Source organism: Rousettus aegyptiacus, unplaced genomic scaffold, assembly GCF_014176215.1.
Source record: "Rousettus aegyptiacus isolate mRouAeg1 unplaced genomic scaffold, mRouAeg1.p scaffold_m13_p_5, whole genome shotgun sequence".
NCBI lineage: Eukaryota > Metazoa > Chordata > Mammalia > Chiroptera > Pteropodidae > Rousettus > Rousettus aegyptiacus.
This window is the reverse complement of record NW_023416308.1, coordinates 35,617,263-35,629,784: the sequence shown is the minus strand read 5'-3', so window position 1 is coordinate 35,629,784 and position 12,522 is coordinate 35,617,263. Positions and strand designations below refer to the sequence as shown.

Below are 12,522 nucleotides of genomic sequence, written 5' to 3'. Positions count from 1 at the left end.
TGTTGGTCAAAGCAAGTCACATGGCCATCCCAGATCAGGGGAGGGGTAAAGAGACCCCACCACTTGATGAGAGGAAATGAAAAGGAAGTGTGGCCATTTTTTACCTATAACACTTACTTTTATTAAACCTATTTTGAGGGCCTGCACTGAGAAGACAAGGAAGAAGATTATTCTGATCCAGAAAGGACCCACGATCTGGTAGAAGAAATAGAAAGCTAAAGAGTGCATTGCAAAACAACATGATAAACATAATAATGTTTGCCAGTTCTTGTACATTTGCCATATGTCCGGCACCATGCTTACTGACGTATTTGCTTCCTCTCACTGAGCCTTGACTATAACCCTCTGTGGGGAAGTATACTAATAATTATATTTATTTTTCTGTGGAAAAATCAAGGCATAGAGAAGTTAGATATCAAGAGTGTGAAGCAGGATATGAACTCAGTTGATGCCGGGCTCTGGAATTCAGTTGATGCCAGGTTCTGTGACTCTTCTTCAGGGTCAACTGTCAACATGGTGAATATCTTGTCTGTGGCTCTAGCCACAGAAGGAGCTCCATCAATAAGCAAGTAGATAGGAAAGTAGGAGAGAGACAAGGATTGAAGCAATTTTATTTTCATAGCAAACAAACAAGATCCACTGCCCTTCACTGCTCATCTCCCAGCAAAAAAAGTTTGAGAACAAAGAAGTCACATCTTTCCCAACTGTCTCAGAGACACATGATCAGGGGAAGAAACTGTTCCCAAAGCCACACAGGAAACCATATCTTTCTAACTCACCGATGATGTCAACTCACATCCAGAAAGGTCCTGTGTTTCTCCCACTCATCCTGCATTAACCAATTACTAAGACAGCTCAAAACAGCACCTGTCTCTCATCTTGGTCTGCTTCAGGAGTATTGATTATGATCCTTTTTGAGAAGGAATGAATCTGTAGGAAATTGGTACAGTGATAGAATGATTATTGGGCTCTTACTCCAGCATCCAGCTCTGACTCTAACCTGCCTGGAACAGGCTTGTATGCAATTTGCATGTTTCCTGCAAGACATTTGTGGTAGACTTGTACCCAGCTACAGTCTGAGTCTTAAGGTGGCCATGAGGGACAGCAAGGGACCCAACTCCCTGTGGCAGTGGGGATCAGAAACACTATCGGAAATTCAGAAGCAGCTGCTTTGAGAAGTTGGCCAAGGCATAGGAGTTATTTGGAGACTGTTCAATGGCCTGGCTTCAATCCAAGCCCAGTTTTTACATACCTCAGTGCCCTCCCCCCACCCCAAATATCCAAAAGGACTCCTGTTCCCATCAGTCATTCCTAAAAACATTTTTCTTTTAAGCAAGGCAACCCTTGGTTGACCTCACAGATTGCAAGGACCTTGTCAGCTTACAATCCCTTATTTTTTAATTTTTTATGCCTATAGCACCTGGTCTTCCTAGGTGCTCTCCCATCCAAGTACTAACCAGACCTGACCCTGCTTAGCTTCTGAGATCAGACAGGATTGGGGTTGTTCAGGGTAGTATGGCTGCAGAATAAAAACATTTTAAAATCTGCAAAAAACATGTAAAAATATGCTTATTATAAATAATAATAAAACAAAAAAATAAGTTTCCATCAATAGGATTATGGTTAAATTATGATATCACTTTTCAACACAACAATTGAATGAAGTGGACCTCTCCATACTGGCATGGAAAACATACCAAAGAATGCTGTCAAATGAAAAAGGCAAGATGTATATCTATCTGTCTGTCTATCTATCTATCTATCTATCTATCTATCTATCCATCTATCTATCATCTATCACCTATAATCTTTCTACCATTCATCTATCTATTATCTACCTACCTACCTATCCATATAGCTAAACACTAAACTGACAGTAGTGATTTCCTTCAAGGAGGGGAGAGGAACGTGTGGAGAGAGATAATGAGAACTTCTGTTATATTTGTGTTCTTTGAATTGTTATAAAAATATATTCATGTGTTACTTATAAAATTAAAAATCAAATATATTCCCAAGCAAAGCAAAGCTGCAGAGAATTCACTAACAAAATATAAGCCAGTTCATTCCTAAATCTAGACTTGATTTATTTGGGTTTTTCCTTTGCCTGGGCATCAGCCCTGCTCTTACTTGGCCTGTGTTGGCTCTTTGTCCCTCCCTCAGTACCCCACTTTTCCCTTCACAGCTGAAGGCTCTTGATTTCACCTGCAGGCCAAGTTTCACCCCACCAGCCTCACACCAGGCTCTGGAAGCCAGCAGGGAGAGTACAAGTATCTCGGGCCCCAAAGTTTTGTCTTGGAACCTTAGTCCCACAGCCAGTATTTCTGGTCCACTCTCTATTTTAGACCCTTAGTCTCTCTACCTGGATCTCTACCATATATCTCTCCTAAATTCCTTTCCCACAGCTTTTACTGCACAGTCTAGTCTCTGCTCTTAGAGCTATAACCCCGACTGATCCCACGGTACACCAGTCCTTCCCAGCATCAGTGGAAAAGGAATGTGAGTTCTTCTGTCCAGCAGGCCAGGGTTAGTCTACAGAACCACAATACTTGTCTCCTTACCTTGGAACCTGTAGCCTAAATGAACTTTTCAAGGACCTGCATGGGCTGGGGGCCCTAAACTGACAGGTGGCTTGGTTGTTGGTTTTAGTGTCCTGTGAGAGATGTCCTGGGAGCTAAGCCAGTGAACAGCCAGGGTGGGGGAGCAAGAGTTGCATGGGCCCCTCACTGGGCATTACCACCCCCAATCTGTCTGCTCGGAGCACTCTGACCATCTGTTTCATTTTGTTTTGGCTAAATCTATAGCATAAGGGACTTTGGGAGGATGTCAGGAGTGAGGCAGCCAGCATTGTTGTACATGACTAGAGGGATCCATGTAAATTCCTTCTCTGGAAAGCTCTAGAAGGAGGATAGCCAACTAGCTAGTCCCTACAACTAGTTTTTCAGACTGTTTTATCTGCAGTTGAGCTTGGAGGCAGGAGAATGGACTAATGGCCCCTGACAATAAACCCATGCCAGGACCTAATGAGACACTAAATCAAAGAAATGTGGTTGTAACAAGCATACCAGTCCCTAGAGCTTACCCTTCCTCACCTAACCAGGAACACCCAACTTATAGGAATGCGAACCTGAGGCAGACATGCCACACCTCTCAAGCTCCTATAATATCTGTCTGTTCTTCCATGGAGTTGGTTGAGCCTACCATGCTAATGATTCCTTTCAATGTCAGTAGAGATGGCCTCCCACAACAAATTATGATGGGTTTTATTTTCTGCTATTATCAAGGTAGAGTGTGCCTAGAATTCAAACAGAACCCTCTTCTGAAACTCAACAATGCCCATCTGTTCCTTGGCCTCTCCAAAACTTCTGGTTGTAACAATGAACTTATTCAAAGCTCCAAATAATCTATTAATAAATAACCACTCTTGAGATCACAAATTTCAATTAACAGAAACATGGTGGTGGGTGTTGGAGATCGGACAGATTTTCACATATCTTGCTCACTCAGGAGATGAGCGTATGAAACCACAGCAGCCCAGAACACTTCTGAGGGAACCAGGACTCATTCAATAAGGAAGGGCTCAAACACATCAAAGCCCAAGAGGAATGACAACAAAGCTACTCTGAGAGCCGGAATATTTCTTGGGTTAGTAGCAACTGACAACATCTTTTGCATAAGTACTGTTAGGTGGGTGTCTGGTCGAAGCTGCTATGTAGGTGGTGGAAAAAACAGTCAAATTGACATGAGTTAAGAACGAAGGGTTATTTTGAATTCTTTCTTTCCTTTTTAATTTGGCTTCTTCCTTTTTCTTAGGGAGAAAAAGTTGTTTTTCCATGGATAAGCCAAAAAAGTGAAAAGAGAAGAGCTGGTTGTAAAGGACAAATGTAGGAATGCACCTCATTTCATTCCCACACTGGCCAGTTCCCTGAAACCTTGCCTGGAGGCAAGGGCATGGAGAGGATGACCTTCTAGTATCCTTTCCTGGGGCTGGAGGAATCCTGTCTGGAAGATTCTAAGAGGCAAGAATGGTGCCTATGAGGCTTGAGGAGAGATCTGTAGTCATGGTAACCATGCATTTCAGAGTTCCCCCATGTAAGTAGGTGGTCCCAGTCTATGAGAATCAAAATCTGTGGTTCAGAGAGACATTTAAATCCAGGCACCAAATGTCCCTAGGGAAACCAACATAGTAAGTCATATTCTTGGTGTAAGGGTGGTTCAAATACCCCGCAACCCTCCTTTGGGAAAGGAAGGATCAGCAAGAAGGAACTACTTAGAAATCCAAGTACATATATCAAGATCAAAGAGCCATAAGGCTACCCTTGAGAGAAAGGAAACACACCCAGTCAGAGTGAACCTAACAAACATTTCCAGAGATCAAGGATGGAGAAAGTCATGCTAGTCGAGAAAATAAATCTAATTAACAACCAAACAAGTGTAAGCCGGGTTTGGCTGTCTTGGAGGGCAGGACAACTTTATAAAATATTTTTAGAATTACTAAAAATTAGGTCCCTTTATATGTAGGTCACAGACACATTGGCTAGTCATCATTCCCCACTATTCCATCCCAGGCTCCCAGATACCTACCCTGTCCACCTCCTCCTCTCACCAGGCTGAAAGTAAACACACACAATGCTCTAACATGCCAAGCCTGTGTATATACTTGACCTTCTGCAGCCTGGACCAGTAATTGCTTGGAGCCTGGGTAGCTGCCTTATTGCCAGAGCTTAGGTGCCCAACAGAAATGCCACCATCTCCTTTGGCTTGGAGCAAAGCACTGTAACACAGCAGAATGTAGAGAAAGCAGATTTTAACTCAGACAATGTTTAAGATGCCCAGTTTAAGAGACAAGCTAATGTTTGCATAAATGCCCTCCCACTGAACCTCCTCCCTGTCCATCTGTCCCTTGGCTCTCACACAGCTAGGTCTGCTTTTGTGGGTAAATAAAGGAGTCCTTGGAGTGGGAGGAAGCCCTCCTCTGCTCAGGCTGCTACTTTGGATCCCACAGTCTAGCCTTACCTCCCCCTTCCCCACTTGTGCTCCTGCTCCTCCACCCCTTTTCTCATTCCCTTTATCACCTTCCTCTTCTTTCCAAGTTCTGGCCCTGGCTTAGCACTCTATAATGACTTAATCTTGCCGACAGGGTGACAAGTGAATGAATCAAACTTAGAGGCTTTTTTCTCTACTCCAGATTCATTTTAAGATTTCTCCCAGTTGTGGCACTAAAACCCTAGATTCAATTTCCCTTTGACATAATAACTGAATTAGTCTCATATTGTCATACATAAATTACTAGCTAGTCAGGGTGCCACCAGAGGGAGAGAGAGCTAAAGAGAAAGCAAGGCATGAACATCCAAAGGGGTGTGACTGTGACATGCAGGGACAGGAACAACAGTGGGAGACAGAAGGGTAACAGCTTATCATATCTGACAAATGAGGAGAATTCCAAGGCTGCAGCAAAGGTAGATTATTTTCCTTTCTCCCCATGCACATGGCCATTTAAATGTCATCATGAGGGGCCTTGCACCTTACAAAAGACACACAGATTTAAATATCTTCTCAATTAAGTATGCTCTGTTTGCACAAGCTGTTTTCAAACAGGGAAAATGTGGTTTTGTGGAACACTGCTGCAGCCTCCAGGCCTGGAGACGGAGCTTAACCAGGAAGAAGACCTGTATGATACCTGATTGGGGACACAGCTGCTCATCCTGGACCCAGGATACTCAGACCAGCTGATTCTGAGCACAGAGTGGCATCCTAGCTTTCCCCACTTATGTCCTGGTGCAGGAGTGTGGCCAGATCAGAGCCAGCTGGAAGGAGGCTTCTTCATCTGCCTACCAGCTCCCCTGGGGGCTCTTCCTAGACCTCCCCCTCCATTTCTCTCAGCAGATCTATTAGTTCTGGTCAATTCTCCTAAAATCTCTGGCTTCTGGTCTCACCTCTATATCCCATGTCTTTCTGAATTATTACCACAGCCTCTTGATCAGTTTTTCTACCTCAGTCTTATTTGACAACTCATGCTCCACTCAGCCCTGAGAGTATATCTTTCCAAAGTGCAGTTCTGATGACAACGCTTCCCTAAATAAAAACTTTTAGATAGCTCGCTAAAGAGTAATGTCCAAACCCCTTAGCATGGCCTTTAATAATAGCATTATCTGGCCATCACCTAACACTCCAGGCATGTTCATGGCCCAGCCTCTCACACCTACCATTTCCCAAGCACACTCTGGAATTTTCCTGAGCTGCTCCTTCAGCCTGGAATGCCCTTCTCTTCCTTCATTTTCAACTTAAGCATTGTCTTTTATAAAGTCCTCCACAGCCTCTCAAAACCCAGTCAAATCTGTCAACTGATCTTGCCAGTCTCCACTGCCCCAAACTTTCTTCTAACATTGCACGTAAAATGTGTTACTGCTCTTAATGGTTTACTTATTCATCTCTCTTGCTAAATATCAAGTTCTCTGAAGGAAAGGATTAGATTTTATTCATTGTTACATTTCCCATACCTGGTATAGAGCAGGAATTTGAGATGTTTGGACAATAAACATCCAGGAAGGCACATGAAGCCAGCCCAGAGCATGCCAAGGACTCACATAGACCTGTATATTCACATGGGGGGGTTACTCAGTGTCTAAATCTATGCAGTTAAATTTAAATTTTGATTGCTTGTCTGCTATGAGCTCAGCATGGACTAGGACCTTTGTGATTTAGGACATTTTGGTTTCTCCAATGACCAAAACAGAACTTGGCCTGTGGTAGATGTTCAGTAAATGTGTAAGCAGTTATCTCCTGTGGATTCTGTTCTCAGGAGTTGATCACTTTGAGGATATGAAGGAAACAATTATAGGAAAATAAAAAACCAGATGTAATCAAGTATCCCTCTGGACTGTGAACTAGTAGAGGCAAGTATCACTTCTGCATCTCCATCCAAGGCACATACTCCCCTAGTAGTGCATAGCACAGCCTCCGCTCAATAGATGTTGCGAGAGCTATGGAGATGCATGTGGAATTCATCTACAGTTTGTCCTTAGATGTAACCTGAGGTACAGGCAATGACCTGTCATTCTGCCTTCAACTTTTATTAATATCACCACCTTCTCTGTTTCAATCCTCATTCGATAACTACCTTTCTTTTATGTTTTTATTTAGTCTGTACTCCTGCAAAATCCCAGAGACTTAACTGACTTTAAAGCCAGTTTATTAAATGGCTAGTCTTGGTGAGAATATAATCAGGAAATCACATTTTTCTCCTCATTATTGCCATTCAAACCTGCTCTCTCAGACATCCCTCTTTATATCCATACCCTCACCACACCCAACAGGAGGCAGATCCTATAACTTTTATCTTTTGACAATATAACTGTATGTACTTAAAGTGTACAATGTGATGATTCGATATACATGTACATTGTAGAATGGTTACCAAAGTCAAGAAAATCCACACATCACCTCACATTGTGTGCATGTGTGTGATAAGAATGTTTAAGGTCTACTCCCAGAAACTTTCAAGTATACAACTCAATAGTGGAAAAGCAAATAATTCAATATTTTAAAAAATTGGCAAAGGACCTGACTAGACATTTTTCCAAAGAAGACATACAAATGGTCAATGGGTATATGAAAATGTGCTCAACATCATAATCATCAGGGAAACTCAAATCAAAACCACGATAAGATGTCACATCTGTTAGGGTGGCTGATATAAAAAAAAATGTTAAGAGATAACAAATATTGGTGAGGATGTAGGGAAAAAAGAACCCTTGTGCACTGTAGGTAGGGATGTAAAATGGTACAGCTGCTATGGAAAACAGCATGATGGTTCTTCAAAAATTAAAAGCCGAACTGTCATATTATTCTATAACTTTTCAACCACTCTTCAGTATTAACAGTCTCTACTTTCAGTGATTAAAAATTTAGTTTAGCCTAAACCAAAACTATGGTCTCTCATTCAATTGAAAGCTCCTCCCAATTCCCCCAACCCCAGCCTGTCCTAGCCCTGAGACCCTGAAATATGCAAGGGAAACAACTTGCTGCCTATTTTTCCTCCTGGCCTTCCTCTTCCTCCTCCTTCACTCTGTGCTGCCTCTAGCTCCTCTGGGATCAGGGCAGGAAGAAGATGACATTTTTACTTGGTTTAAGTTGTTGATGGTTCTCTTTAGCTATTGAATGACCTGGTAGATTTTCAAATGCAAACTTTCTTCTGGGGAGATTTTGTGGTTTTGGGGGGACATCCTCTGGAGAATCTATACCAGGAAGTTCTTTGACAAGGGCAATATCAAAGTCACAACTGGTCTCTCACAACTTCCCCTCATCTCCATCTCAAGGGTGCACCCACACAGCCTCCTTGATCTCTTCTTCTACTCAGTACTCATCTCAGCACATTTCAAGACAGCTCAAGCCAGGCCGGCCTCTAATGATCCACATGGCCCTCAGGAGATAACCTTGCATATCCAAACTCTGTCCATGAAGGCAGTTCCCAAGAACTTTTCTGAGCTCTACTCTAGTAAAATTAGAGAGAGATCTATGATTTTCTACAGCTTAAGCATCTAGCAACAGAAATGTGTGTCTACTTGCTTACAGACAACATCCAGTTTCAACATATAGTTTTCTTAAAGCTTCCTTAACTTGGGATAGACAGAGGAAGGGAAACTCATAGCACTTCCCCCAAAATATTCTCAGTCTCAGGCCTTCTCCTACCTGGATGGTAGTGGCTGATCAGGTGAGAGCTGTAGACCCAGTGTCTCTCTTTCTTGGTAAATCTACCACTATGTCGGCAATATATCTATTGGACAAGGTCCTGGCAGGAAACAGATGGGACACTTGAAGGGTAATGAAAGAGAGCAAAGAAGCTATTTGCAAATATAAGAACAGGGTTCTGGGAGTCACAAGGAATGGGAAACATCTTGAATCTAAAGGGCAAAGAGAGGGATATGTTTCTGGAACCTTGGGAGATCTAAAGTGTTGGTCCGTACTGCAGCCATTAATAGAAGGATTCAGTCATTCTTAAATCTGACCAAGCAGAGAAGGAACCAGGGAAATAAATACTCTGACTTCTCTCCTCCTGCCCTCAGGTCTCCTACAGGTGTCCCCCATTGACTGAATTCACCCTAAAGCCCAAGAGCAAGGGAAGCAGTCCATGCCATCTGCTGAGGTCAGCCTGGCAGGACCAGGGTGGAGAAGAATGGCACTAGAGGAGTATATTGAGGAATATTCAGTACATATCCCTCTCTTCACAATGTGCAGAAACTCATCACCCACTGTCCTCAGCTTGGATAATAGTGAAAGTCCATTTGTCAACAAATAACCCACAGCACTTTTGTCTTCCTCTGTTCCTCTCCACTACCCACAAAGGCAGCTGCATCCCTGATAGAGATTATAAAGCAGGAGTGAGAGGTGTGGGAGCAGAGATGGCAGCCTCTAGTCTTCTGCAAAGAGTGGCTTTGTTCTAAACAACACAAAGGCAGCCCATGTCCAGACAAGCCAAAAACCTCATAACAACAGTGCAAAGAAGACTTGGAGTGAGGTTATATTTGATGATCTGCCATTTTAGATTCTCTAGGCCACAGTCTTTCCCCAGACCCCTATCCTCCCATTATTAGCACACATGATTAAGAGCTGGCTGGATTTTGCTAGTGGAGGAGCCCTCTAAGAATCTGTGGCTAGGGGTGGAAAGAAAACAATTGGGAAAGTGGTACCCAAGTTGAAGACATCATTCCAATATGACTTTAGGGGCACAGGGATGAGACCCACAGTGTCCTCCCCCTCATCTGTATCTCTAAGGATTACTTCAGGTGGTATCTAGTTCAGGTGGCACAGCCTTGTGGGTGGGGCTATGGATCAGTGCCTGTACCCAGGCTTCTCAGGAGAGCTGGCTTCTCCTGAAATTTAGGACTGAATCTGTAAGATTCATTCATCAATGTCAGGGCTCTTGCAGACAGGAGGAGGCCTAACATTGCTCCAGCCAGAAGGAATAAACTCATCAATATATCAACTCCTTGTCACACAAACAATGTGGGTCATTACAATATCAACATCTCCTTTCCTCTCCCACAATAAAACAGGGTGGGGGCTGGGAGCTTGTGGGGACAGAAGATATAACAGGGAGGAGTAGATACTGGACAACTCAGTCACAGAGATGCCATAGCTGGGACAGCTCCCCAGGAAAGATACACATGGGCTGATTCAGAGCCTGCTGGGGTCCCCAGCCCTCCCAAGGAAGGCTGGAAATGGTTTTGTAAGTCAAGCCCATACCGTAGGCTGTGATATGGGACATCCAGGGCCACTGGGCACCTACCTAAGCTCAATGCTGGTTAAGAGCAGATTTTTCTATCAAATAGACCTCCATTCAAATCATGGCTCTGTTGTCCCCTTGCCTTGTGACCCTGGACAAACTGAGGCTCAGTTTTATGAACTATAAGATAGGAATGAGAAATCTCACAGGAAAATGATGAGAATTAAGTAAGCTAATATATGTCAACTGCCTGTCACAGTGTTAGGCACACAGTTTGCAATCAATAAATGGCAGCCATTATTGTCATTGTTAGCACATTCCCATTATGTTTGCTTAGCTAAATCCCACATGGTAGCAAGTCTTGGTCATTTACTTATCCAAAAACTATTTACTCAGCATTTCTCATATAGCACTGGAGAAAAAGAGGCTTCAAGGAGTTCAACATCCAGTGCTATAGATAGAGGAGTGGAACTAATAACTGTGATGTGGGGTGAAGACACAGGCTGAAATGGTCAAGGAGGCCTTCCTAGAATAGGAAGTACTCAAACTGAATTTTGCCAGACACATGGTGCTTAGTCAGGCAATCACAGTGGGGAAACTGTTCTAAGCAGAAGCAACGTCTAGCACTGACAAGAACCGCAAGAGAGAACAGGAGATTTTGGGTGATCACAGGTCAGTGACAGGATAAAGGGTGGGAGATGAGCCAGAGAATAAGTCAAGACCCTGAACAGAGGCATCTAGTCTGCATCCTGGGGGCAGAGTGATCCATCAAAGGATAACCAGCAGGACTATTTACACCATCAAATAGTCCTCCTGAACTTCATCAAGACTTTGATCAGGATCACCCCAGGGCTCCCAGACAACCCCTTTCTGCTAAAGACAACCAACTTGCCCAGCCACTGTGACTGATAGGAGGCAGCAGCTGAATCTACTATCCTGTTATATGTACAGGGAAGTACCAAGGCTCCATTTCCTCTGAATTACCAGCTGCTGCTCTTAAGTGACAGATCAACTGTGTGCTGTCACTGCTGCTGCAGGAACATGGGGAGTAGGAAGAGGTGGAATCACCTTTCATGCTCTTTGAAAACTGGATATCTTGAGCAGCTTAGAAGTTTAAGGCTGCTTCTGCAAGTGACAAGGGCTGCCTGCCAGAAAGGAAAGCAAAATACTTCAATCGAATGGGAGGAGTAGGCACAGAGATTTGGAACTAAAATTTTAATACAAGCCCTGGATGATCTCAAAAAAGTAACTTAACCTTTGTGAGCCTCAGTTTCCTTACTTGCATTATGGGTATGACTGCACTACTGGTTAAAATTAATTGTGATAATTAATGTCTATGTTTTTCAAACATGGAACTCTGACTCTGGGTTTTCATGGTGAAATGGTGGGAGGTATGTATTTTCCTACAGTGTACATTTTACCCAAAGATTTCAGGTAAAAGGATTATATTAAACAGGAAAAGATATATTCTGGAGAAGCATATACCACTTTAATGAATTATAAAGAAAAACATTAAAGCAATCTTTCACAAAGTTGTAAGCCCTAGACTTCTGGGTCCTGCTTTCTGCTTCTCTGTCATTGGAGGTGCATCAACTGAACCACCTAAGAGTAGGGGAATGCTCCCTTTCTGTGTCATGAGGCACAGAACAAATGTGGATATTAACCCATTGCCAGAAATGGACCATTCTAGTCTTTGCTTCTTTGGACCACACTTTTCCCATGAACTTAACTTCCAATTTTAACCACAACGATTTGGTCATCTATCTATCTTTGACATGACCATAGAAAAAATGTGGACATCAAAGAACACTTCCCTCAAGACAGTGGCAATACTGGAAGTAACTCAGAGAAGAGAACTGGAGGAAACTAAACACATGCTAGAGAAGGTAGGTAAGAGGATATGGGCAACTGCTTACATAGGGATAGACCTGAAGAACAATAGGGACCAGAAGATGTGGGATCAGAGGTCTCAGGAGCAGCATGCTGAGAATCCCACAGAGGAATCAAGACTCAGGGACAGCTGCAGGAAAGAGGAGCAAGAGCTGCAAGGAGGAAATGATGACCCATCACTAGATGTGAAAGTGACCTCTCTAAGGCCATGTCACTAATTTATGTCCACCACTTTATTACAAACCCAGTTTAACAGTCAGTCACTATGATCTATTGATCATATTATGCTAGTCTTATGAGAGGGCCAGCTCAGCCTAGCCTTATGACTATTCTCCCTCCTCAGGCTTAATACTGCTCATTTTAAGGAACACAGCAATCTGCTTGCTAAGAGCACATTAACCTGGAGACGC

General features: G+C 43.1%; 1 pseudogene; it reads right to left on the bottom strand.

The window, feature by feature from the left end:
- Positions 1 to 1,408: 1,408 nt before the first annotated feature.
- LOC118603121 lies at positions 1,409 to 1,527 on the bottom strand (annotated as a pseudogene).
- Between the last annotated feature and the right edge of the window lie 10,995 nt (positions 1,528 to 12,522).